A 22,157-nucleotide genomic window follows, 5' to 3' on the forward strand; every position below is an offset into this window, starting at 1 on the left:
ATTTTTGTGCATCAACCCTGTGCTGAATAGAATCTTTTGCTTGTAAACACACTGAGTCTTAAAAGCAATTTCTATCATATTGCCCTTCATATTCCTATCTCTTTCATCACCATGCAAAAGGAAACACTTTAACTTCAGGCAATGAAAAGCTTTTAATTTAGACATAAGTTTATATGAGCTATCTTCATTACAGTGTACAATGTAAAAAATGAGAAAATTTTAAATCATATTAAAAAATTTAATTAGATAATTTCTTCTGTTTTGCCTGTTTTAAAATATATAATAAAACTTCAATAAATTATATTCTGGGTCATATCAGCTTCTTCTCAAGAAAATGAAGTTAAATCTTTGTAGTAACCAGCAGCTTAATTTTCATTAGGCTAGCTATTTGATAATTAGTCATGCACCATAAATCAAGTCCCCAAGTCTTCTCCAGGTTTCTTAATTGAAAATTATTGTTTCTTGGCTCTGTGGCTAAATGTGCAGCAAGTCTGAGGAGTGATAGATGCTGAATCTAGCACAAACAGTTTGAAACAGTCAGAACTTGATAGATCATTGCCCTGAAGGGGCTTGTAATGGTGGAGAGACTGTGAATTTCAAAATTAAAGGTTTGTTCTTAAAAATCACAAGTGTAAAAGCTAGCTGTAGTTTACCAAATAGCTCCTAACCTTCAGCCACTTTTCCTTTCATTGCTAGCTGGATTTCAGTTGCTTTTCTAGTGACAATTGTCATGGGTTTGTGTGGTTATATTTGAAAAGTTAAAATGTTGGCTTGGAAAGATACAGACCAAGAGTATTTGTGTTCTCTTTTGTTGGTGGTATTCTTTTTCTGGTAAATCTCAGGAACAAATATGGAAGTTGTTTCATTTATGGCATTTTTAAACACTGAATGAAATGGTGGCAGTCCTCTCAGAGCCACTATGAGAGAACAGATGGGCCTGCTACGCATGCCTCAGGTCATAAAATAATTTCAGATATGATGCAATTGCAGCTAAGTAAAATACTTTTGCAAAGTCAGAAATATATTACTTCACTGAAAGAAGGGAACCCTTTGTAATTTTTCTTTGACAGCCCAGCAGACTTTGCACAGAGCTCAGCTTGGGTTTGCCATTCTCTAGATAAGGACAGCCACAGGGTTTTCTGCCATTCATGCCTTGCTTCCTCATGATCCGGTGGCCAAGACCTGATGATGACCACAGCAGGAAACAGTGTGAAATGGTCCATAAATTTAAAAGCAGGAATCAATTGATACTAAAAAAACCCCAACAAACCAGCAAGAAAAAAAAAAAAAACAGGCCTAAGATTCTTAGGTGAAAATCTCCAAACCGCATTGGTAAATTCATGCTGAAAACCTTCTCACACCTTATTTAACTTGATGAACAAGAACAGACTTGGAGCTGATGAGGGCATTTATTTGTTGTCAGGTACACCAAGACTTGCACTGCAGTTGTTCTACCCCGTAGCCCATGACAAAACAAAGCAGCACACTGGGCTCATGGGCAGAGGCTGCAGCCTAAACCAAGTGTGTCTGTCCTGCCCAGACCCTTCTGGGGCTCACAGGGTGCCAGAACGAGCTGCTGAGCTGAAGGTGCAGCACTCGGCAGCTGCTCCCCATGGATGTCCTGCATGGATGTCCTGCACTGTGCACTGTGGTGCATTACAGATGCATTTCTGCTCTTCTAGGTTCATCTCCTTCCAAGGTCAGCTTTGCACTGCCAGTTCCAGGAATTTGGTGTGTGCATAATAGCTTTCTCCATGTGCTACTCACAGCAAAGTCAGGGGTGAATGGTGAGTAGTTAAACTCTGAGGAGGGAGGGATTTAAAAGGCCACATTGTCAACTGGAAGAGAGTTTATTAAAATATATAATCAAGTAATTATTGTATTTGTGGATCATGTTCTTTTTGGGGCCCTGAAGTGACTATGCGTAATCTTATTTTTGTAGAGATTTATTCTCGGAAGGGAAAGTCATTTGCCTAAAGGATATATTGATTTCATTCAGCTGTCACCATTCCTTTGTAAGATGTTACAGACAGAAAGCCAAATTCAGGCCCAACTTTGTTTTATTTTTGCATTATACCAAATCTAAATATGGTGCTGCTAATACAAATGAGAATTGTTTTCCAATTGATTGTTCCAGTTTCACACTGGACAAAATTGCATCACCAGCTGGGTGAGGAGCAGTTGAGGATGGAGACAGGAGAGGACAAGGGAGGGAGAGTGCCAGAGGGCATTTTTGGAGCCTGTCTCCAGAGAGGAGCTCCCTCCTGGTGGGCAGTGTTGGTGGGGGGCTTCACACAGCCCACGTGGGAGCAATGGAAGGCGGCCAAATCCAGTGTGGAATGAGCTTTCCATGAGCAGCCCCCTCACCTGCAGGCTGGCTGGGATGCAGGGAGCAGGCTTTGCACTGGGCTGTGTTCTGGTACACAGAGACACGAGCTGCAGCTCCCCACAATGCAGGGATTATGGTCTTGTAGAGTAAGAAACCAGGAGAGAATATCCAGTGCAGCTGCTGTGTAAACAGGAACTTGCCTCACTAATGGATGGGAATGGCTGATCTGCAGCCTCCACCAGCTCCCAGAGGTGTGGGTGTGCACTGAAGCCATGTGCTCTGGCCTGGCCATGGCTGCTCCTTAATCAGGACCACTTTGGGTGGCTTCCTGCTCACAGTCTTTGCGGGCTGCAGGCCCTTTGTGCCCCTCTAGTCTGGCAGGAGCAACAAAATATTTTACCTGAGGTGTGACAGACCAGAATTTTCTCTGTTGACACCTGGAATGAGCTGAAAGTGTGAAGATCAGTGTAGGGATCACCCTGATTCCACTGAATTTTATGAGAGATCAGCAGATTTTTTTTTTTTTTTAACACAGAATCATGGGAAGAGTTTGTGTTTGGATTCATTGCAAAATAAAATCAGGCAAACTTTTAAAATCAGATTCTGAGGCAAAATTGTAGCAGCATCAAACTATCAGTTCTTGGCATGTTTTGCATTTGCATTAATGAAAACAGTTTTTCTAGCTAGTATGATTTTCACCTGTTAAAACATTAAAATACTAGTATTATCAGTTTTGTCCATCTTTTAGACTGGTACAAATAGACCCAAATTCAGAGTTGAAATGCCTCCTACTATCCCATCCTTATCACAAACACACACACAAATAAAATGGAATAACTGGTTGATTATATTTTAGTTGATTCTCAATTGCTGTGAACTTCATTATGAGACTTCAGGACTACCAATAATATTTTCTTAAGGCACAAAGAACAAACACGCTGTAATTTTTATTGTGGGGTTTGTTTTCAGGATGCAGAGTGTGTATATTCTATTTCACTAACATTTTACAGAACTATCTATAGATACAAATAAGATAAAATCTTTTTCTCCCTCATACTTCAGTCAGAATCAGAGCTGGTGTACACAAGCCAGAGAGGCGTGTGACTGAAATGGTAACCGTACGCCATTAAAATGAGAAAGATCGTAAAATGAAAGTCCTGTAGCTATTGTTTCTCACAAGATGTGAGCTCATTGTCAATCTGTACATCTAGGTAGAATTAGTGTAATATATATGATGCAACAGCAACTAGTGGATAGATGAATTTGAGTGGGGCTGTGTTCTCCGTGTAAGAAAGAGGCAGTGCTTACTCAAATGCTGTTAAAACTCCCTCATTTACAGCTCCTGGAGATGAAACATACAGCAGATTGCCTGTAACCATAGCAATTGGCTCTGACATGAAAGATCTCCAGCATAGAGGTAGTGGTAATGGCAGAAGCAGTGTGGAAGATAAAGGTGTACAGATAGAGACAGTACCAGGTGGAAGTGAACTACAAAATAAGAGAAGACGAGGTGCCCTAGATGGATTTGGGCAGATGTGTGAGTTTGATGGGAAGGTTTGGGCTGGCGAGGTGTTGGGGGAGGGCAGGCACAGCTGAAGAGAAAGGTGAGGTTTTGGAGCTCGTCTGGTGTAGAGGACAAAATCAGAATAGGGCTGGCACAGAATATGGGGAAGATTATGCTGCTGGATCTACCCCTTCAGCAAGGGTAGATGGATTTCAGGGATCCCAGTCAGCTCATGGAAGGACTCCACACAAGTTGTTGGTTCTTGATGATGGGCTGTGTGTGATTCCTGCTGTCAAGGTGCAGCACTCAGAAAGATGTAGATATTCCATATCCCAAAGCAGTGCCAGAGTTGTAGACCTGCACTTTGGAGATGTGGAAGGAAAACGCCCAGAAGAAAAACTTATGCTAAGAGGTGGGGGAGTTGAATTGCCTTGAGTTATAAGCACTGGTGTAAATAAAACATCTAAGATATTTACTTTAATATTTTGATATTTTGCTTGATGTCCATTTTTGGAGCTTTTGTTTTGGGAAATATATAAAAGTTGTTTCCTCTTACTATTTCTGACAAACTTAAAGGGAATTAGTTCTAAGATCAAAGGCCCTTGTACAGTGATCCATAGAATCATGGATGTGAGCAGCTTTTAAATAATAATAATAATAATAATAATAATAATAATAATAATAATAATAATAATAATAATAGAATTGGCCTATGAATTCCAGAGAAGAAGAATCCATTTACAGGAAGAAAACCATATCAATGAACTAAGGACTGCAGGTCAGAACTCTTTAGCTTCATATATACAATTTACATCTATCCAAAATTAATTTATGGAATCATCACAGAGATTGGGACCAAACCTCTCAAAATCCATTCAGGTAATTTTTCACAAAGACTTTTTCAGTTTTTACTGGGAAGAAAAAAGAAAAATCTCACTAAAAGGTCTTCAGTGTGATTATGGTTTAAATCTCTCTGATTAGGGATAACTTCATTTGAGCAACTGAAATGACATGTGGGTAAGAGCACAGAATCCAGCAGTGAGAGTTGCAGGACTGTTCTCCAGGACTGAGCTGCCTTCCTGAGGGAGAGACTGAGCTCCCACACCACAGCCTGTAAATCTACCACATTGTTCACAGCACATAACCCCCTTGGTCTCCCTCACTCTGCCTTTTCACTACTTTTTCTTGGCTTATAAAAGTTATTTTTGGTCAGCCAGGCACATCTTTACAGAAGGCATAGTAAATATTAGATTTATACAGCTATGTGTCATTTTAAATCCACTCAACTCCCCAGGTAAAAAACAGGATCACAGCAGTGAACATTTTAATAAACAAGCAAAGACATTGTACAAAAAAAGGAGAACAGATAGAAAAAAAGAAGTTACAGTTCAACACCTCCTATCTAGGCTGGAGAAATGAGGCTGAGGCTTGCATTCACGTCCCCATTCTGGAGTATTTACTGCCAGTGTTTGGTCCTGAATTAGAGCTGTAGGTGATCAGCTCTAATTCATTGTTTCACTCTCTGATTTTGAAGCAATCAGGAACTCGTGAAACCAGCTGACTTTGCAGGATTTGAAGGCTAAAATCTGATTAAACAAGGTTGCTGGATATTACCCACGGTCAAATCACTGGTTCATCTTTTCAGTGTATCTTTAGGAATGTATGATTGCCTGAGATATCTGCTGAGAGAGAGATTCTTTTATGTGTAAGAATTAGCTGGCACTGTTATTGCTAGTATCTGGCAGAGTTTCACTTTCTGCTATGATTTGTGCTTCTAAATTAAATTTGGAGTGGTGCTAGCAGCTTGGGATAAGCACCAATTATAAGTTTTGATAAAAAAAATCAAACTATAAATATAAACCTGTCTGGACTACTAGCTAAAGATTTATTCCAAAGTTTATCTACACCCACAATGTACCTCAGGCCTAGAAAATTCCTTTTTACATGATCACTTTGCAAATCTAGATACTCTTCAGGTGCTTAAATTTTAACATCTGCTAAATAGGGTTAGCATCACTGTCAAATTGGAATGAGTCTTCAGTGACTGGGTCCAAGTCTGCAATCATCAACTGTCTAATTTGGTAATGGCAACTTCGGCAGAAGCAGAATCAAGACAGATAATTTCTTCCCTATCAAATTTATGTATGTTGTAACGTAATGAAAACATTCCCCAAGGGGATTTCCTTTGCTGTGCATAGCACATGATATCAGTTGAACACTTTTCTTACCCCTTTTTGTATCTTACCTACTGATATTAAAGTGTCCTTGAAAAATACCCTGGCTTACATAGGTGCAAGGTGCTTTAAAGGTTTTTCGCGACCTTGTAAAATGTAAATATGTATTTAATCTTAATTATTTGAAACACTACGGCAATCTTCCCTCCTCCACCTTTGCTATAAAAATTCATTCTACCTGGAAAACACTATAAACTAATCCAAAAATTTTCATTTAAATGCTGTGAATCCAGATATATCTGAAAGGTATTCCAATTCCTTTCAGGTGTTTAGAAAGTCAGTATTTAGAGATTAGGCTTCTGCTGGAAACTGCAGCTCTCTGGTAGAAGAGGTAAATTCCAATAGGGAAAAAAACCCTAAGCTTTTCTGCAAGATGGGGTTACTTCTGAAATCTGTGGGGGCATCAATTTTCCACTCTCGGGTCAAACTGTAGTCAACACTGATGTCAGCCCACGCAAGCACATCCCAATAATGACAGTGTGGCTCAGCCAGCAGTGCTCTTACCTCTTGGCTAGAAGGTCACGAGTTTAAGTCTCCCACCAGGACTTGGGCTGTTTCTTAACGCTGACATGGCAGCGCAGCGCCGGGAGGTGTTGAACTGTTTGAGGTGCCGTCCTTCATGAGATGAGATGTTAATCCAAAATCCCTTTCTCCTGTCCCTGCTGCCTGTCTAGGCAATATTGGCGTGGCTCTTTTGTGAAAAGAGGCTGGCTAAGCCTCCTTCCCAGCCAAAACTGGCTGTCACACGCCAGGCTCGGCCGTCCAAGGCAGAGCACAGGCCATTGTGTTGTTGCACCACCATTACTGTATTTAGTTAAGTACAATGGAAACATTGTTAAGCATTTTAGGATGCACAGGATATGAAGGGCCTAATGCAAAAGCCAAAATCTAACGCAGTTTTCTAAATTCTATTGTTTATCATGTCTCTGTACACAGGCACACAAACACATTATATGTATATTTAGAAAGTGGGGCTCTGTTAAAAATTATATTCAGCTTGCACCCATTCCATTTATATTATGTTGAGTAATTATATTCCTTCCCTCAAACTGATTTTTTACCATTTCGAAATAAGAACTCTGCATTTAATATCGCACATTCTTTATTAAAGAGCCATATTGTTTAGCTTGTCATGATATAGAGTTGCTTTTCCATAAGTACATTAAGCATGGGTACTCAGGGGATATTTTCTTCAAAGCATGTGGAAATTCTGGGAAGAAACGTGTTATAACAACTGTCTATGGTTAAGAATGAGAAATAGTAGAAAGCTTGGATGTTCCCTGAGGAATAGGGTGCTATATGTAGCATTGTGGAAATGCCATCTGAGGATGGTTATGAAGTAAAAGACTGCATGCTCCAATTTATTTAATTTCATTTTATCTTATTTTACTTTATTTCCCCTGACACATTGGCTAGAACTAGAGCGTTAAGTGTTCATTTTATTTACAGTACAACACTATTGATGAATACATGTATACGTGAGCTAAACCTCAGGAACTACATGTAAAGAATTAATGTCGAAAAGATTATTAGGTAGGTACAAGTTTGGAAACATATCATAATAATGTAAGAATTTTCCTCCCCCTCAAATTAGAAGCTCTATGATCTTCTGAAATGAAAGTACCTATTTAGATAAAAAAAAAAAAAATCAGGGAGTAAAACTTCAAAATAATGGAATCTCCTTTTTTTTAACCCCCTTTGCATAATATAAAGTCCTTAAACTCTTTCTGCAGCAGTCCTGCTGGCTTTCTGTTGCTTGATATTCTGACCATTTTTGAACCCTTGAACTCTGACAGAGAGGAGGGACTTGGAGAGGTTGTCATCTGATCTATGTAAGAAGGCAAAAGGAATAGCTTTCTCTTTAATAGCACTCTTTTCTGCTTAACAGTTGGTGGGAGATTAAAATGATCTAGGTGGATAAGGCAGGTTAAAGGTCAAGGGACACCACGACTCCCCCTCTTCCCCACATGTCAAAATATAGACAGGTCATTAGAAGTTAAAATTTTGTGCCCCTTTCCAAAATATTTCCGTTTATATATTATAATTTCTATTATTTATGCACTCATTTTTATTGTAAATTCAAATTCTTGAGGGGGACTGGACCCCTACCAGGCTACTGTCCAGCCTGTATAGTCATCAGGTGCTGACATTCTGAGTTTCAGCCATATTAATTGCTGGATAAAGGCTATAATCCCCTCTCTTTGAAGCCCAAGACTGATTTTTAGGCAGTACTTCAAAAGCAGCACACAACTGAAGAGGCATATTTCCTACTAGCACTGAATCAACATGATTTACTCTGTTTGCATTCGTCTACATACGCCGTGCATATTTGGCTGCACAACAAAAAGGTGTGAGTTGGCTATAATGTAGTCTAAGGAGAGGTTTTTACTCTCCTGAAGTTGATGCATGACCTCATCTGAGACATACCGTTCCAGATCTTTGCTTTAAGCATCATTAGGAAAGTATAAACTCCTATATCATGCTTTTGTTACCAATGAAAAATCTTGCCTTACATTGCTAGAATTTTTTTCTCCCTGCAACATCATATTAAAACTATAATTTAGAGTGAGCCTGCTTCTTAAGCTGTGAATAAATAAGGCCTGTGTTTTGTAAAAGCAAACCTTTTTCGAAACATGGATTTTAATATCTTAAATACTGCAGCTTCTTAATTAAATGTAGCTGTGATCCAGCAGCAAATATCCATTATTAAGAATAAATAAACATATTGTTTAGCTTGTTTTCGGGAAAAGGAAATGGGTGAAGAGGCCTTTGAATTGTAAACAAATTTGTCGCAATTGCAGAGCTCGTGGCTGAGTGTGGTGTGCTCCTCTCTCGTGGCTGTGCCTCTTTTTGTGGCAGGGTGTGCTTGGCTCCTGGCTGGCTGTCCACAGAGCCACACTACGGGGACTTTCTCATCCAGGATTTGCCAAGTATACTTAGTGTTATGTTTGAGAAAGATTAACAATATTTCAGATCAAAGGAGAATCCTGCTGCACGGTCTTACAAGATTGTCATTCACTTCCATTATGGCTCATTTGCACAAGATTTTCCTGTAATGTGCGCCATTGTTTTGATGGCAGTGATTTGACATAAAGACAGGGCCAAAATGCATCTCGGAGCCCCACTCCACCGGGCTCGGGGGTAGCTGGGGCGCAAAGAACTTGCCAATCATAAAATGCAACTTTGTCTCAGTTATATTAAAGCCTTTATCAGGTGGGAAACTTTTGAATGAGCGTCGATTCAAGGAGAAAAACTATCAATGGCTGGTTTTTATTAGAATGTAGGCGCTGTTTTAACCAGGTAAAGTTTTGGTTAACGGGGAGCACAAACCTCACGCAAAGAGTTTCAGTCAGCCACGTATTCTGATGGGTTTTTGTTTCTTTGAAATGTGGAATTTGTTTTGCAAATGTTGGAGAGCCCCATGGCAGGAGTGACACATGAAAAATTTATTTCTCCCAAAATTTATTGTTAAACTAGTAGCTTCATTTTAAAAATCAGATTTCCCAGGTGGATGCTTTCAGACACTTTAAAATGCAGATGCATTAGACTGTACTGCAATACAGGAGTCAATAAAATTTATTAGAGAAGAAAAGTACACTATATCGCATAGTCTTCTTCAATTCCTTTCTTTCAAGTAATAACTTTTTAGATAAGGTCAGATTTTATAGGTAAATAAATGCTGAACTTAATAAAATTGCTTGAGCAGTTTAGTTTGATTTAAAGTCACAGCCTGGAACTGGACAAAGCCTGTTGCTTTGGCTTTAATACACCCTGTTGGGCTTAGGTAACACAGGAAAATCAGTACAGGAGCTGATCCAGTATGTCTGATGCCTGAATCTGTAATTCCCACTGAGATCAAACTTCCAGTGACTCCAGAAAAGGACTGCAGCATGACCATCCTTTCCTGTCCAGCCAAACACCTTAGCTAGAATTATTCAAGTTTAAACCAAAATTTCAGCGGTAACTGTAAGTTTCCTGGCTTTCTGTGGGTCTAAATTGTCATTAAGTTTTCTACCTTTTTTTTTTCCACTTTTCCACTCTTTTTTTTAGGCATGGTAGTTTTTTTTTCCAGCAGTGGGGGGAAAAGAGAAAATGTGAATGCATGAGAATATGTAGTATGTTTATAGGGATTTAGAAAACAATTTACTTCAAAGAGCTATTAATGTCTTTAAAGCTGTTAGTTATATGTGCGGAGGTATAATGCTAAGAAATGCATAGGTAAAACTCAAAAGAAAAGTTATTGTGCAGAAGATTATTTCAAGATGGAAATGGTATATTCTACTGGTTTTTGTGGGTATAGGTAGTTAATAATTTGTTATGGGCAAAACACCTGAAACAACTAGGTATGAACTGCAAAGAATATTTCAGAAAGAAAGAAATGCTGAAGAATGCCACTAAAGTGATGTGTTTCAAATTGTTTTCACACTTTGCAATGCAAGTTACACTTAAACACATCTGGTGTGCTTTCAAAATGAAATAACTGAAATATCCTTATATGAAAATGTGTCATGGAAGGAACCTTGTGGCTGGGTTATGAAATCTTGGTAAATGGACTGTAAAGTGGAAACAGTGAAAAACATTTCACTTTGGCGACGATAGCTGGCATCCCCCTTCTAGACTGCCACGAAAAGGATTTATTTCAGGAAACTCATCACATACTGTGGAAGGTAGCATCTATATGTCAGCAATTCCACTGACATTTTATGGAAACCTTAAAAATACAAACATTAAACTGGTGGATCCCTGTTTTTCTCCCTGCTCAGGAAATGCTTGCAGAATACACGAACAACAGCGCCCTCTGCACCTGAAACCCCTCCGGTTATTAAACCCAGACGTTCCTACGTGCTGGAGGAGCCTTTAATTTCAATTACTGCTTTTTTCAGCTGCTGGTAGGTATAGCTGGGCAGCGGGGGAGGGGTGAGAATATTCAGCTATGTTTTTAAGTGCTATGTAACTTTATAATATTACCTGAAAGCTTAGGCACCCTCAAGTACAAAATTTACAGCAATACATAATTTAAAGTTACGTAGAAAAAAAAAAACAAGCGCAAAATAGCAGCAGAGATGTTGCACTTTTGCATTCCCCACAGCATAATTTAAATTCCTAGTGCTGCACTTTTGCATTCCCTACAGCATAATTTAGTTCCCCAGTGTGTCATTAACAGTGAAGTACATCACAGTCTGGAGTTTTGTTTTAGTACAGGCTGGCTGTATTGTTTTAATAATTTTTGAGTCTTCAAATATTACATAGAGAATAAGAATTATCTGTTTCTTGTAGTGCTAAAAGATTTGTTCTGAGGAGTTTCCAGAAACCAGTAGTAAAGCCAGAGACTGATATGACAGGATTTCAGGATTTTTAGCCATAATGATGAATTTAAAATTGGAAAACTAGCTATTTTTGCAAGGCTCAAATAGAATTATGCAAGGAAATAATTATTACAAAAATGTATTAATTTGAAATAAGTATTTAATTTTCCTACAATAATACATGTAAGAAAAAGGTCCTGTGTGAAAAGTTCTTGCATAATGTTTCTTGATGATCAAAAAGAACAAAAATGAATTTCTATGTGCTATTTATATAAGCAATTAGTACAGCTGAGATGCTAATTAAGCCCATAATATACTTTGCTTATTTCTATAAAAGGCATTAGATGAGCTGTCTAAAAAACTCCCAGCAGAAACATTATATTTCTCTTAAATTAAAGCAGCAGTTTTTAGATACTTTCCACCACAATTTATTTCTTCAAACCAGAGGCAGTGAAATATTAGAATTACTTATATATTTATTATATATATCGATGAAGTATAGGAATGTATCAGGATACTTTGAATTTTTTAAAAATAAATTATCTTTTTTTTCCAGTTTTTCACTGGGAATAATTTAATTCTTTGCTTTTTCTCATCCCCTCCTTAGTCAATAATTCCTTATCTTTAATATGAAAGAAACTCCTAATCACAAGTATTGTGCCTGAAATATGAGTTTTAGAAATGTTCAGGGTTATTTCTACACGGATTACAGTTTAAAAAAAATGGGTGGATTGTATGGAAACTATTATAAAGGACTTTTTTATAAAATTAAAGTAGCAAAGTTAACACCAAAGAGTGGTAATCTCTTGCTTAAATAAAATGGAAGTAGATCTACATCTGCAACAAAATATTAATGTGACAAAATTTGTTTTTAAAATTTACTCATTTAAGAAAGGCAAACTGTCTTTGTCACAGCAATTAGAAGGAGAAAAGTAGAAAGGTTAAAATCATATTGCTTCTGCATATGAAACAAATACTTTCTAAGAAAATTCAAAGACATATCTGAATGCTAATGTAAGCTTAGATTATTGATGTGAAAGGGATTTAACAATCAGAAAACAATAGTTCTTTGTTACATTTATACTTTTAAGCAATTTAAGATGCTGCTTGGAAAGATATGAAGTCTCAGGAAATTTTCAAAGACAAAGCACTAATGGCTCTTAATATCACTATGTTCATTTTAAGAGCAAATTAAAAAAGAACGGTGCAAATAATTGTTTCATATGTTCTTTGCTTGTGACTGCTGTAATCATCCAGGCTGATTTACAAATGTAGACTTGAAGGTTTCTCAGCTTCCTGCAGTGTAGAAGACTGTTACTTTGGCACTCACACTCATGCCCTTGTAATCACCACTCAAAACTGTGCCCTGGTACTTCCAATTCCCAGTGTCTTGATTGAACACCTCATTCTGTGCTAACAAGGTGTCCAAGGTATTTGAACAGGGGCTGCAGTCAGAAAATTGTTAATGGTTTCACTCATTAAGAGTTGCTGCACTAGTTTTGGTAATTTGGTAACTGTCTAAATTGCAAGTTGATTTTTTTCCTTCATTTTAAATAATGATGCTAAAATTTGAGACCAGGAACACTAACAGCTAAAAAACCCCAGAAGGGTGCTTAAATCACTGTATTTGTATTAAAGCAAAAGGTTTTCATAGCAGAAAAGCTACGATTTTATTTTTGAGGTTATGTTTTAAAATTATTGAGAAATGCATAAACAAGTATTAAATAGAAATCTAAGGACAGAAAATGCATAAAAAGGTAACAGTAAAGTGTAAAACAGCCTGAAGATCTTGAAGAAATTATTTAAGAAGCAAAGCTAATATTAAAATTACAAACAAAAAAGTAAGAAAGAATTTGCCTTGAGCTTGGATGTACATTTTTGGTAATTAGGATGAAATTCTTTAAACCAAAAGGATTTATAGCTGCAGGAAACTGTAGTATATGTACCTGAGAAAGGCCTTAGGAGTCTTTAATATTTTTTTGCTGTATTGCAAGCTAAGCAGAAAGTAAGCCAAGATCAATGGGCCTGATCCTGCAATCCATACTCAAATAAGAGCCTTTTTCTTTTTCACTTTTCTATCTTGCCGAGAGCAGCATTTAGAAAGAAATGCATTTCCTGGAAAAAAAAAGCAGTAAAGTATTATTAAAATTCATTAAACAAATGATGTGAAAGAGATTTTTCTGTTTGTATCCTCACTGTCATCTGGGATCAGTAAGTTACTTTCTTGAAATAGGAATATTAAAGCAGGGAGTAGGTTTCGTTTCAGGAAACATTTTACACCTGAAGAAAATTTTCCCCATGGAGATTTAATATTTGAAGTGGAAAGAAAACTTTTCTGAAAAAAAGAAATATCACAGTTTGCAGGTTTTTATGTAGTAAAAGTTTAAGCAACCCCTAAAAAATTGCAAACTACTCCTTTAAAAACAGGATTAAAATTCAGTGAGTTGGCCTCCGCTGCATCTTTTGGCCAGGTTTTGTGGTTTTTCAATTACACATATATATATCTTTACAAATAATCTCTCTGTGGCTGTGAAAGTTCCACACACACACGAAGGGAAACGAAAGGCAACGCTAACACTGGCCACACAGAAAGCTCTGTCAAAAGCACACTATAAACAAACTGAGGAGATATTTTTTTCCCCTGTTGTTTTTCTTCTATTAATTTCAAATATTCTTTGTAACTTTAGAAAGCAAACTACTTTCCAGCACAAGTGTGGATAATATCTTTGTGGTAGGTGGTTTGAGCTTGTTCTTTACTGAACAAGTATACACTTTAATAAAAATCATACCGGAAAATGTAAAAATAATATTGTAAATATTCTGCCAGATTTGAAATATGATATGATTTGGCCTTCACAGGAATATTCTAACCAGCAGGAAATACTCATCTGATTTTGTTTGAGCAGAATCTCTCATACAGCTCCTTTAACCACTGCACTTTTATAAAGTTATGCTACCCACATCATTTGTCCCTCAGCTGGCTGGGATATCTCTCCAAGGTACACAGCTCTTGCTCACGATAGAAAAAAAGATTGCAAGCAAAGGAGCAAAATGAAAGCGGTGTTTACAAGGCTGCCACAGTTTGCTGAGATGTGCTGTGAGCAAACAAGCAAACAGGAGCTGTTGAACACTGCTTGTACATTAGAGAAGTGCAACACGTCTCTGAGTTTTACTTTAATTCCTATCTTTATTCAGATTGATGTTTATAAAAATTTTTGGCATTTCTATTTATTTACTAATGGGAATTATACTGATGCCTAAAGGCAAACGGTCTGTTTATATATCAATGTATCAGATCTCTTCTGTCTGCCTATTTTACTCTTTGATTGCAGCTTGAGTGGGTGTGTATAAATAAATAGATTTTAGAAGAAAATTTTTTTGAGTTTTGTTGTGTGATCGATGTATATTTGAGCTAGACAGTGGAGGGGTTTTTCCTTTTAGTAGTTAGGTCATCCCTCTGGAGCTGATTGTGAAGATAAAATCCTATCTGTATAAATTGAAAACTTGTCTTTTTGAGCTGGAAGTTGAATACAGACCATGACTTTTGCATGGAAAAATTACAGAAATAATGGCCCCTGGCTGTGGAGGCATTTTTTTGTTTTTCATGAATCAGGCACAAAGTTATTTAAATTAATTCTGGTCTCATCACCCTAATAGAATATCATTACTGATCTTTAGAAAAAATATTAGAAATCAGCAGTGTGTGGATGCAATAGCAATAGCTATTTGACCAATTTCCCCAAACAATTTTTTCTTTATTGAAAAGCAAGACTGCTGATGACAATACTCACTCATGATGCACATGCTTCATGCATTTCACACATTATCTTTTTATGTCAATTACATGGATCAAAAGTACTAACTACTCTTTTGCTTCATGATTAATAAGGGCTAATTTATTTACTATCTTTTGAAAGCAGTCATTAAAGAAAAAATCAGAAGAAGAAACTCTGTTAATATTTCCATGTAATTTAAAAAATATATGAAAAAGTAAAAATTCTACTACCCAGACTTAGTCTATGGCTATGCACCACCTAAAGTGTTCTGCTCTTCTGATTGGATCCACTAATACTTGTACTCAGGTATGATTACATGGACTGCAAGAGAACAGATTTAATTTCTCTGTGGCTGCTGCCTAACAGAATGCAGGATATCAGATATCACAGCTACAGCTATTTAAGTTCTAATACTTCCTTAAATGTGAATATTTAGTTATTTTTTCCCTTCCCCCTTCTGACACTGACACTTCTGTACAAAGACTTCTGTACTTCACCAATTCCTGTTTCAAATGTGTGAAATGTCCCTGAAATGAGAGCCCTTCCCCTGAGTGTTCTGGGTTGGTCCCTTTGCCAAGGCACGAGGAAGCCTGAGGTGGTGTGAGGCAGTGGATCCATCCCAGAGCTGGCAGGCTCTCCAGTGGCCCATTTCTGCCTAGTAGTTACTGAGCATGGCCTTCCTACATAGCTCCTCTGCTCCTTGATTAGGTGGGAGTCAGACTTTGCTGGTCCCAGGTGTATCCTGCCTGAGAAAAAGGGCATTCTCTGATTCAAAGTAGGGGCAGAATCCACACTTTTAAGACACTCCTGAATGAAAAAGGCTGATGCCTTATCTTAACAATGAATGCAGCAGCTGAAAGATAGCCAGTGTGCTATCTTAGCACTGCCAAAAGACAGGACATTCTTTCTGACAATCATCAATTCTATAGAAATTTGTCACTAACCAGAGCAGAAAGAGAACTGAGGTCTTCTTCAGAGGCTCCACTCATCTGCTCATCCCACAGCTCAGCACCATGCTCCTCCCATCCAACTCTGCCAGCCATGAGAGTGCTGAGAAGGGCTGAATTTCCCAGGCACAGGCACAATGAAGGAGCAGGGACAATGGGTGATGATGAGAAAGCTTCTTGACACTAAGAGGAAGCACCTTTCAAAACTTCCTCATGCCTCCTCTGCAGCACAAGACTAAAAGGGCTGAGGAGAATAGCAAGAGGGAGGGTTTCAGTGGTGAGTAGGTGGCTCTAATGTGGCTAAGCCCAATCCTTAGTGAGGAAGTGCAGCAAGCGTTTAAGTTCAGCATTATCCTCACTGGTAGCTTCAGCTCTCTCTTTATTCCAGTATCAGATTTCTCTGCACTTCCTGTCTTACTTACGACTACGTTGGTTCATACACAGCACTCAGCATGTGCTTTGTAAAAATGGATCACACAAGATGATGTGGATTTAAATAGGTGCAGTGACTTTTTCAATTGCTGATGGATTCTTCTTGACTGTGCTCAAAACCTCTATTTTCCAGCTGGAATTAATGGTGGCAATGGAATTCATTACTGGGAAAATTCTTACTGGAGTCAGAATGTTGTTCAAATCCATCTGCATTTTCCGTGTTGATTGTTCATTTCTCATAGGGTTTATTTTCCTCCCCCATGTAATATCAAAGATGTGGGCATGATATTTCAGCACAGGAACATCTAGTCCATCAAAAGTGTCCATAAAAACCTTTGCAGCAACTTGTTGAGCCATGGCAATTTCTTTGATCCATACCACAATGACTAACAAGTTCAATATAATAAGTAAACAATGGGTTATCCATCCTGAAAAAACACCATTTGGATACATAGGAAGTAGTTCAGCACTGTCATGGTCGATTGCTTTTCCCCTCCATGCAATTCTTAAATTATATTCATTTTACACAAGCAACTCCTTCCCAATCCCTGATGAGTCCATCTTCCACTAGGGAAAAAAGAGCTGTGGGTCATGAAGTTTTTGGGGAGTCAGGACCACTTCAGCTTCACTGGCAGGTTTCATTTTCTCTCAGGGGGGTGCATATCACTCTAATGATTTGCTATAATCAGAGGAAATGAGGTTCTGGGTGATGTGGGCAGTGGTGTAATTCATGAGGTGCCATTCATGAGGTGAATGAGTATGTGTATATCTTTGTTTACTAAGTTTTTCACCATCATTGCTGATTATATCCTGCTTTGCACCACCTTGTGCTCTGTCTCTCCCTAGTGAATACACCCTTCAAGTTCATTCTATTACTTGCCAGTCTATCTTTGGCCAACATGTACCTAAGATTTTTTTAAAACAAGTTTTCTCACTATTGTGAAATAGAATGGTAGAAAACTTCCATAGAATGATTTCTTTCTATCTGAAATCAATGACAGAGCTCCCAGTTGAAGCTAGTTGAGACCTATTGTTGATTTCCTCTTCTGGTAATATAAGTGATGTGTTTTTTCACCAGCAGATTCTTTTTTTCATGTGGATGGTTTTGTATGTTATATCTGAAACGAATAAAAAGGAAAGACAATATCATTTAGAAAAAGTGTGACTATGTGGATACAGAAAATATTTGAATTTTTTCAATCTTGATAATAAACTTGGAATATATTTATTAATGCATCCCAGATAAGCAATTTCTATTGTGATGTGTTCTCTGAGAGAACTGTACTATGGAAAATTGAGAATAATGGGCCGTGTCATGCCTTCAGTCCATGTGCAGAACTCACACTGATGTCAATAGGAGCTCCCTTCACAAACCAAGGCCTATATATGACCCATGGAGTCACTAGTAGAAGTTTCCCATACATAACTACAAAATTAATGGAGCATTGTAATCCATTTTGAGACCTAATGAAATACACCATGATTTAAATTGCAATTAAACAGAGAGATGTCAATAGGCATTGATGAGTTTCCACATGAAGATAGCAACATTCCTGCTACAAACCTACAGCTTTTGATGGGTAGTGGCTCACAGACTCTAAAAACACATTTTCTCAGAGCATTATTGATTAAGCATCTCAGGAGCCTTAAACATCTGAATTATATCTTTTGTTGTAAGACATAATTTGTAAATCTAAGACTTGATCCATTCTGGAAAGATTACAGATTCCCATGTCATGGAATTCAGCATTTCTTAATTGCCATACATTTAGAAATTGAAAATCATAACATTAAATTATGCTTTTGTAGCAGGGGGAGGTTGGAAGGTTGTAGAGTTCAGGTGATTCAAAAAGATGTTGTTTAAAGTTCATATACTTGATGGTGTTTCATCTGTCCATGACTTTTTAAATTATTTAATGTGATAAAATATTCTGCGTTTGTGTTTGTGTGAGAAATGTCATGAAATAATTAGGGTGTGTGTATTTCACAGCACAGAGAGACCAAGTTTCATTACAATAGTGTTTAAACTGCACCAGAACTTTTGAATCCCACAGTAATATTAATCTTCTAGTGCTCTGAAATATTTCATTCCCTGCTTCCTACCCTCATAAAAATACACAGAGAGCTGTGGCTTATCTTTGAAATTACCCATTGACATAAAATATGAGGAGTATTATTTTCAACTGTGTTTCAAGGAAGTGTTTCTCAGGATGCTTACTAGGCAGAGCAGTTCTGGTCTTTAGCAGGAGCTCCCGTGATCCTTCCCAGAAATCGACCTCCCTGCTTGCCCTTGCCCCACAGACTGGTGCCTTCTGACAGCACCTGGCTGCTGGGAACTGACTTTCTTATTACCTCAAACAATAGTTCATCTCCTATTTTGCAGAATTATGCAAAATAGGATGCCATTATCTGTTGTAATGTAATTATCTCTCACTTAAATGAGACAAGTCTTGGCCAGAATGCTAGAGACTCAAGACACAGCAAATCCACAGTGTCCTGAAGACATGCAATTTTCCAGTGAAGAAAGAGCAGAGTTTGCTGGACTCCAAATGAACTAAATGAGGAATCCATTCCCCTAAGACCATCTGCAAACCCTGTCAAAATTTCATTTGCTTTTCAGAATTTTTTTTGGTGTAATTATATGGACTAGACATTACATATGTTCCTTTTATAAATAAAGTAGGGTGTGTTAGAGTGATATTACTAAGTATGAAGTATGAAATACATTTCTTATTACAAAACCCCCAACAATTATTTTAAAAAATTCAAATGACATAGAAAGGCCCAAGAGAATTTACAGTAGAATTTTTGAGGAATTTGGAGATTGACCAAATGATTTTGCATTTGGGAGTTTTTGACATCTGCTGGTTGTTTTGTTTAGTTGTTTTTTGGGGGTTTTTCTTCTGTGGCTTCTCTACCAGTTATCTGGCCAGAAGGTTTATCAAGGAGAAGGCTGGGCAGCTATTTTGTGATGTTTTCACAAAGCAGCAGGTCTCATTTACTCCATGAAAACACCTCCATTTAATATCCCACTTTAGCAGGGAGATGAATACTTTGCAACTGCATCACTCTGGGTTGAAGTTTATCTCTACACAACATATAAATGCTCCCTGGAAACTATTTATACCTGGAGTACTTATAAAAGCTGTTTTTTCTTATTGTTTCCTGACTTTCTGGACACTAACCAAGACCAGCAAATTCTTAAATCCTATGAATGATTTCAGCCATCTGTAAGTTATAAAAGAACTCTGTTCAACCTCAAATACCTGAGCTGATTTCTGTTCTATTGCAGGTTGTTCGACTGTTGAGCCTTCTTTGGTCTGAAACAGGCTTTGGGTTTTTTTTTTTTCCTTCTTCCTTTGTCTGCTTTTTCAGCTTACACCTTCCCTATGAGAATGGTATGAGATGACAAGAAAAGGTTTCTGACCTCACTATCCTCTACTTCCTCCACACTGCATTTTGAAGGGAAATTTATAAAACTCCACCAGTGTAGCCTGGACACTGCTGTCCCAGTAAGGACTACAGGGAGAAAGAACCAGGATCTTGGGTTTGTTGCTTACAATTTCTTTTTTTAACCCTTTCCCCCTGCCACCTAACAGACAGGTGATCTTTCATCTTATCTTTTTCCTTTGATCAAGTTGCAGTCATCTGCATAATAGAACAAAATTTTGGTCTAGTAAAATGTGAAGCTTGACTTTGGAAGAACTTCTGATTTCTATTAAATAAAGCAATAGTTCTTTGTCACCACAATCAGCGGATTTTTTTCCATAATCAAGCTTGCTAAGAACATTTTAAATAATATTTTTCTGGACTGAAGCTCTCAGCTCCCAGACTCTTCTTCCTTTTACTCCTGTGAACACAGTGCTATACTGTGTGTCAATTTGGTCTTGTTTGTGGGTTCATTTTCCCCTCCATTAGAACAGCATTTCTCTCTTTTTTTTTCCTTCTTCTGATATTGTTCAAAGGCTTCTTGTGATGCCTTGAAAAAAGTTATTGATTGTTAGATCATTTCTCTCATTCATTCAGATGTTTTCTGGTCCCCAGATGGAAACATCACAGCTGCTGCTCTGGAATTCACTATCGACTTCTGTCTCTGGATTATCAGAGCCCCTAGCAAAAAAGCCTGATTCCAGGCACCCTCTTTCCCTCTGTTGAGACTTAAAGCTGTTATTCTTCCAGCTCAAAGGAAGTCCTAGTGCCTTTATATGGCCAGAGTCTGGAGCAGCAAGGTCCTATGATTACTTTTTTGAGCTATTTTTCTAGTGCACCTTTTTTTTCTATATAATTTTTCAGCTCTTCAGTAGGAGCACCAGATCTCAAGCACCAGTCTGATTTCCTGCCTCCCTCTGCTGCTATTTCTGTGCTGGTCATTGTTGTATATTTGAGGGCCAGAATCAACCTGACAAATTAATATTTTTCAAATTCAGCCTTTTTTGACCAGCAGCCATCTGCTCAGACAAAGAAGAAAGTGGGAAGGATTGCTGTGTTTTAAATGCTTTTCACCCAATCTCTCAAGGAAAGCCTCTTTTTTAAATTCAAAGAGTTGTTGTGATTCAAAGAAAATGCTTATTCTACAGACTGTTTCCTTTCCATTAAAGTTTATTTATACCGCCCTCCTTGTCTGAGGGTATAATTATGAATGATCTAAGCCTGTACTGAAAATCCTAAATTAAAAAATACATCTGTTGCAAGGATTCTCTCACCAGAAACCTTGAAAATGTTATTCTGTCTATGCATCCATATATCTGTCTGTCTCTCTGTAGGTTATGGCTATCCTTTATATGTTCCAGAAGTAAGTGAGATTAGATCACTTGCTTCATACTTTAACTGCTGTAGACATTCATGAAAAGAATAAAACAATGTGGAAAACTGAATACATTTTATATTTATTTATAGTCTTCTTTCAATCACATTTTCACTTGTTAACAGCTAAAGGGATTAGATTGTATTATTCCTCTCCTTCTAGATTTAGAAATAATCATAAGTGTAAGAAAACATTATTGAAATGGAAAAAGTTATGTTTAGAAAAAAAAGAGAATTATAGCATGAATGATGTGAAGTGCAGCAGTGTTCAGCCACAGCAAGGTGTTTTCCTGACAACAAAGGGCAATTGCTTCAGCCCAACTTTTCAGCATACCTCAGGAAGCATCGGTGAAACACATTTATTTTTAATTAAGGCCAATTCTGTCCCAACATTTGCTTTAAATATGAGGACCAAAGAGGATCAGAAAAGGACATTATTTCTGCAGTTCTTTGAAGCTGCTGCCTCCTGATATGTAGCACCAGGGAGGGCAACACCACACGGACAGTGGATTCATAACAAAATCTCCACTTTGCAGAAGATATCCAGACAGCACTTTTCTCAGTTGGATTTCACCTGACTAATAATCTTATTTTTCATTTTTTAAACATTACAATGAAATGAGTCCATTAAGATGCCATAATGTTAATTAACATTGTCATAAGTTCTTTCATTTCACTTGCATGCATTTTTCAAAGCTACATTGTGGAAATGATTCTTTTACCCTGCCATTTGCCTATATATCATCTCATGCTAGTACTGAAAGGTTAAATGTTATAATTTATGCTAATTTTAATTTTCCCTACTGCCATAGGCAGTACAAATCAA

The 22,157-nt window shown here is 37.6% G+C and overlaps 1 long non-coding RNA gene across 2 annotated transcripts in view; it reads left to right on the plus strand.

The window, feature by feature from the left end:
- Window positions 1-9,885: 9,885 nt before the first annotated feature.
- Window positions 9,886-22,157, plus strand: part of LOC143694872 (uncharacterized) — a 36,973-nt gene continuing 24,701 nt past the window's right edge. For both annotated transcript variants that reach the window (XR_013183606.1, XR_013183607.1), the window contains exons 1-2: window positions 9,886-10,033; window positions 10,831-10,956. This is a non-coding gene — a long non-coding RNA (uncharacterized LOC143694872). The remainder of the gene's footprint in view (window positions 10,034-10,830; window positions 10,957-22,157) is intronic.

This window comes from Agelaius phoeniceus, chromosome 10, assembly GCF_051311805.1.
Source record: "Agelaius phoeniceus isolate bAgePho1 chromosome 10, bAgePho1.hap1, whole genome shotgun sequence".
NCBI classification, from domain to species: Eukaryota; Metazoa; Chordata; class Aves; order Passeriformes; family Icteridae; genus Agelaius; species Agelaius phoeniceus.